Source organism: Zingiber officinale, chromosome 6A (genome assembly GCF_018446385.1).
Source record: "Zingiber officinale cultivar Zhangliang chromosome 6A, Zo_v1.1, whole genome shotgun sequence".
NCBI classification, from domain to species: domain Eukaryota; kingdom Viridiplantae; phylum Streptophyta; class Magnoliopsida; order Zingiberales; family Zingiberaceae; genus Zingiber; species Zingiber officinale.
In genome coordinates, this window is record NC_055997.1 from 68458497 (window position 1) to 68465343 (window position 6847).

At 35.5% G+C, this 6847-nt stretch overlaps 1 long non-coding RNA gene across 1 annotated transcript; it reads left to right on the top strand.

The window, feature by feature from the left end:
• The first annotated feature begins 224 nt into the window (after positions 1 to 224).
• LOC121996491 lies at positions 225 to 6362 on the top strand. Its single transcript, XR_006116093.1, has 4 exons — positions 225 to 346; positions 434 to 579; positions 4619 to 4746; positions 6230 to 6362. It is a non-coding gene; the product is annotated as an uncharacterized LOC121996491 (long non-coding RNA).
• Positions 6363 to 6847: the final 485 nt, after the last annotated feature.

Genomic DNA, 6847 nt, shown 5'->3' on the forward strand with positions numbered 1-6847 from the left:
CTATATATACTCTCCTCCATTCAAGTCGGATATCATATCCTCGATCGGGTTAGGAGGTTATTATCATCCCTGTCTAACAATACTAATTTTCCAACTTTACTCATTGGAAGAAACTTTATTCTCCACTGATGTCTCCACCTCTCCTTTTCGCCTACCAACTCCTTTTTTTTCGTTCTTAGTAGACAGCTCCTCTTTTAACTTCCTTTGGCCTCCACTCATCCTGAGTGAATATCTATCTTTCCTTCATTTCGAAGCTAAGCTCTCCTCCTCTATAAATAACACTCCTCTCCTAGCTTAGAAATCATATAAGATCGTGAGAAGAACCAGAGCGAGCATTAGTGAGCATGTAAGTGTGCTTTTTTTGTAAATATGTTTATGCAATTTCTTTTCTGTAATTTCCAATGTAAACTTATATGTATCTACCATGCCCCAGGGCTTGACACAAAGGGTAAGAGCATGATATTATATCTGGATTGGGCAGGGGTCGAATATGAGGAATTTCATCACACGTAGGCACCCTCCCATGCGCTTGTCACATGTGATCCTGATGAACTTCCCTCCATATGATATGGGGTCATTGTAAGGGTCGTTAATGTGACATCTCCACATTTTTTTTTGTACTTCTATACCGTATTATCAAATTTCCTTTCTAAATAACATTTATAATGATTTACATTTTCTATATATATTAATAATTGCTTTCCTTATGAAGAACAAAATTCTTCTACTAGATCATAGAAGGCTCTGCCTTGTTTTTCTTTTCGAAATATTTTATCTCGTAAAATTTTTTTAGTCTTTGTCTAAGTAATCCTGATGTGAACAATAACTATATAAGGAATAAGAAGAATATTGACTGGATAAGTCCTGTGTAGAATAAGTGAGGCAATCAACCTAAAAATCCTGGATAGCCGAGGCAACGATTAACAGTGTCAGTGAGATCCTTTACAGATGAGGCTTGCAGGTTGTAAACTGATTAAGTCTTAGGTTAGAAGAACAAAGTATCCTCTCTCTTGACCTAGTCTCTCAAAATCAACACCCAAAAAACACCCCAAAACACCTCCAAATCAACTCAAACCAACTTCTAAAACACCTAGACTTATCCAAACACAACATTTAACCACAAACAAAGATTGATTTTGGTAAAAACACTTAAAAACTCCAACTTACATACACACGAACTTACTTGACTAATCTTAGAAGTAGACGTTTTTTTTCTGGTTTATCTGCTTAATAAATTTGAAACATGGCTTATGGATATTCACAGACCCAGAACTGAATATTTTTTTGAGAGGTATAATTTCTTAGAGAGAGAAAGAAGCCAAGTAATTACTCGAATGCAATGGCAGAAACAAAGAAGAGCACCAACCCAGTTATTTCTTTTTCATGACTTAAAAAACTCATCAACTTTCCCAGCATGACATGACCCTTTCTTTTTCTATAACCCTAACAATCCTCCCATATTCCATGACAAAGGTCTACAAATATAAGGCACAAAACATGGAGAAATAGGAAACCATGATGAAATTCTATCACCTCCTACTCTCCCAAACACTTCAACATTGCTTAATGAAAGAGTGCATGTCGCATCAGACACTAATCTTCTTGGTACACCAATGCAATTTGCCATCCCAACACCTTGTTTGGCTTGTGAACCAAAAGAACCCAAACTTTGAAAAAAGAGACCACAGAGCAATTTGATGATATGAACACAAAACATGTTAACACAGAAGCCCCTCTTGAGTCTGTTAAAGAGTGCATCTATTTACCATTTTAATTCTTTCACTTAATTTCTAAGAGATTCATCTGTTACATTTCATACTCTTTGAAGGCATATCTTACATTATTATGATTTGTTGTAGGGACCAAGCCTTCTGATTCCAGACTAACAAAATAGATTTAGTCTCACTTGTTTTTTCTTAAACTTGTTCATTACTACTTTATTCCCAACCATCCAAAGTTTGTGTTGCCTCCAAAAGTTCAAAGTGGCCTTTCATGTTTCTACTCACAAACCCAAAAGTGCTTACTGTTTTAAAAGATTACAGCCATGTCAACTGACAAAATTCAAAAAGTATTCGATCATTTCATGCATGTCACAGTGGTTCCTCTACCTTTTATAAAAAGATATATTAGGAGACTTCATTTGACAATCGTGCAATATTCCACAACATATATCAATGAGTAACTACTACTCAAACAAGGAAAAATTACTGCATGTTCATAAAGGAAGAATGTCTCTCTTGTAGTAGAGTCACATGATGCAAGAATAACAATTATCTAACATAATAAGCGACAAATTTGTGAGCTTTTAGCCCAATTGATATGCAAAATCAAGATCATGATCCTGCGAATTGTTGAAGATATTGTTGTTATCTTCATGCATATTGACATGCAAAACAAGATCATGATTGTTCAAATTCTTATATTCATGCTTGTTGGCATAAATGTTAGCTTTAGAGTTTGACAAAGGAGCAGCCATACAGTGAAAAATGGTAACATGAACCATAACTTGCAGGGGAAAAACTAATTTACGTCATAGATGTCCCTAATCAGAAGCCATTGTGTGCTTTAAGCTTGCATAGAGTTCACTCAGATCTGGATACCTGTCCTTATAGACGATAATGTACTTCTCTATGAATTTGTCCTCGGAACTCATCATGTATGTTACCACTTTGTAATCCCTTTCACAGTGCCCTCTAGACTTCAAGGTTGCTAAGATCCGATGTCTAGGAATCAACCTTCTCTCCAAGCTCAGGGTCAAAAGTACTGGATGTTTAGTGATGTAAGAAGAAGCATATCCAGCTTCATTTATCAAGAACTCCATTTTTCTCTGCAAATTCTTCAAAGACCCTCCTGCCGTAGCAGGATACTTTTGGAACGCAGCAACAACATCACCCTGCGACCACCCGAAGCTCCGGAACAACTCTATTAGCATCTTGAATTTATTTGGGTGGACCATGAAAAGAGCACACAGAGTGCAATGGAACATCCCCGATGTCCGTGGCACTCCCAAGTCCTCCGCGCGACTGATCAACGACTTCAAGGTATCAATTTTCAGCGATATGAACATTGGGCGAAAGCGCAAGATAAAGTTGAGCTTTTGTCCGTCCACGCCACATTCCCGAAGCAACTCAAGGTTGGGCTGGATTCTCTTCTTGATGCTGTACCCAAGAACCCAATTGTTACTCTTGAACAACTTCATCAGCACATCCTTGGACCCGAGAAGGTCTTGCCAAAATTTGATCCTAGGCACACTGCGTTCATGTTTGATTTGGGTGGTGAAGGGATTTGATCGGGCGAGGTGGACGATGTCGGATGGGGAGAAACCCAGATCTTCAAAAGCTCGGAACTTTGGGGCAAGTGTCTTCTCTACGTCCAAAAGAAGACATTTGGGGGAGCAATGTACGAGCCTTTTTACTGATGCGTCATCGAAACCGTAACTTTTGAGGAAAGCAAGGACTGAGTCGGGCTGCTGCCGAGATTGGATGCCCTTGAGATGTTTCGAGGCCTCGGTGGCCTTCTTCTGGTCGAAACCACATGAGTCGACGAGGTACTGGGCTATGAACATGTGCTTCCCAGTGCTGAATGCGGCGGCGGAGGCCGAGTAAGGTAAGACGGAAAAGAGGAGGGCAGCATCGTGGGGGCGAGGAGAACGAGTGGAAGGAACGGTTTTGCAGAAGAGGGAGAAACAAAGTAGCCTCTTCATCGATCTCTCCTCCTCTATTTTGGAAATTCGATTTGAACTTCTTCCGAAACCCTAGAGGCTGGAGATCACATTTGACTCCTTTGGGGAAAATTTTCTGATTTTGTCATGTGTATCCTCAGAAGTTGACAAATTTATATTTGACACTCTACTTGTATTCGCCCGATAAAGAAAATTAATGAAAAATTACATTTCAGCTCTCAGAATTTACATATATTTGCAAAAATACCTATAGATATTTTAGACTGTCAAAATGCCTATAATTGTTTGAAAATACTTCCGCCTCAATAGCTTTTTTTTTTAAGTTTTTTTAAAAAAATAACCAGACTTAAGAACGTCGAGCCGTGATGACCAACCTCTCTTTTAAAAATTTAAAGATGGTATTAGAAGTGGGCTAGGAGCAGGCCCGGCCCTAGAGGAGGGCAAACCTGGGCGACGGCCCTGAGCCTAAATTTTGAGGGGGCCCAAAAATTATTTTTTTTTAATATTATGTTTAATACATGAATGAAAAGTCAAAAGAGATTAGGGCAAAAAATGCTTCTGCGATGGAAAATCTGCAGGACTGCAGCGCTCGTCGTGACGCCGTCTCCCGCCGCCTGCAACTGGGCGTACGGACTACGACCTACCGCCTACGAGAAATAGGACTCAAGATATGTCTTCTCCTTGCTTTCTATTTGAAAATATTAGAGGTCCCTCATCCCTGTCGGCTGTCGCATCTCTTCTTCTTTCGCTCACAGCTCTTCAACGGTTATTCGCATTTCTTCTTCTTCTTTCGCATCGCTGTCATTTCTCAAGATTTTTTTACCGTTATTTTGTATCCACAAACCACAGTCCACAGAGATGATAAATACCACCTATGGAATTAGAATTTTCATTGGTAGAATTTGAGCTCTGTTTTTCTTTAATCTCTACTCACAGGCTGCCATCACCGTGCTTCCCTTCCTCGCTGCCGGAAAACTCTCATCCGCAATTCTGCATCCTCGTCTCTTCAAATGCTCGCTTCCCTCTGATTTCTGAAACATCTGGTGTTTGAATGCATAGTTTAGGTATGTTAACTTGCCCTAGTTTCAATGATTTTTATTGGAATGTTCGTTCTCATATTGTAGATAGTGAAACTGTGAAAGTCACAGCACTTGAAGAATTGCTATTTTCCTATTTCTTAATAATTTTACTAATTAGTTTCAATTTGATAATAATTTAAATAGTCATCTATGATCTATGAAAAATTTAATTGTTTGCTATAACATGTGTTTACTATTTTTTATGTAGTTATTTTTATAAAAAAAGATTATTGTTGTTTGTAGAAGAGACCTCTCGTAGTGTGCCACCTTTCTTTAAATGATGCAGATTTTTTAAATTTGAAACTTGAAATACATGATTCGGTAATTTCTCGTTGTAATTTTTAGGATAACTTAGATTTTTTTTAACAAGGTCTTACCAAAAAATTTTCAAAAAACAATAATATTTTATTTTTACAAAGCATGTTTTTCATGAGGAAAAAATCACAATTCCATTACTAGTGGAGATTGAGGATAAGGTTCCACGAATTTAACATTTCTATATTGTTTTTTTTCCTTGGACATTTTGCACACATCTACTTATATGATATTGTATCCACATATAAAAGATAACTAAATGAAATGGAGCTGAGTGAGTTTATTATGTTAAAATTTATGTTTTTTGTTTGAGTTTGTTTATATTCATTAAAAATCTATTCAGGAAGAAGTTGAGCTCAAATTTCTTATTGAGACAAGTAGAGATATGATTATTCTTATGATTTCATCAAAACAATAATTTAATAAACAAAATTTATATTTTTTTTTCCATGTTTAACAGATTAGATATTTTATACATTTGAAAAAAATAATAATTAAAGCTCATATAAATTAAATTATTTTAAAATTGTTGATAAGCTCTATTTATTAGTGTTTGAACTTATTTATTCTTTTTATATCTTTCACTGCAGAGTGAATATAAATAAATTAGTCTAATATCAAAGTTATTTATATATACCTTCATTTCATGATCATATTCTTTCTTCTTTGCATCTCAAGTAGTTTCAATTGCTTCTGGATCACTCATCACCTTTAAACAATGACATATTTGATCATAGTGGATTTGAGCTTTTGTGTACCTGTATATAGAATCTTATATTATTCTTCTCCTTTAGCTATTTCGATATAAAAGGGTTTTGCCTTCAGTTAAAAGGAGATTCCCTTTGTATTAGCTCCATCTCTTTTGACAATAATTGATCTATTTGTTGAAGGTGACTTTCTAAGAATCTTTCTAGTGCCATTTCCTTATTGTATCCCTTGTAATTTTGATCGCATGGTGACCTTAGAACTTGTGACCTTAGTAGTAGTGTAGCACAAAGTAACTACGAGTTGATTTGTGATAGAAATTTAAGATGAAATGGACTTTTTTTATTAGGTTTCTGGCTTCCATAAAAATTATTATTGTTGTTTCTTTAAGTATCATAATTTTACTAATTAATTTTAATTTGATAATAATTTAATTTTCTTTTAACAGGTGTTGTCTGATGAGGTGCTTAACTTAACAACCTAGGACATTTTCATTAATATTGAAAACTATCATATTCCAGGTGCTATTATTCCTTCACTAGTAAAATAATTTGAATTATCTGTTTTTTTTGTAATTGTTGTGGTTTTATACATTATAATATGTTGCCTAAAAAACATCTTTATGGATGTGAGAAAAGGAAAAAAAGAAAAAAATTAGAACAATTGACTAAATCACAAAGAGGTGCTATTAATAAATTCTTTATTAAAAGTTCTCATGAAAATCCACAAAATTCAACTATGACTGTGAATGATGTAGATGAGTGTCATGAGATTCATGATGTTAACGAAGAAAGGGAAAATTTGAGTGAGCATGAAAATGTTTTAAATAGGGTAGATAATGAGAATATTGACATTGATGAACAATTTATTTCTTCGCTTGATATATATGACCCAAGAAATTGGGATAATCTTGATAACAATGCACGTGATATTTTAGTTGAAAAAGGGCCTATAAGAAAATTGAATATTGTATATCCTTTGGATGACACTTCTAGGCATTTTTCTTGTGCTCATTATTCTAGACATTTAAGTAATGGAGAAATAAGAGACCGAAAGTGGTTGGTTT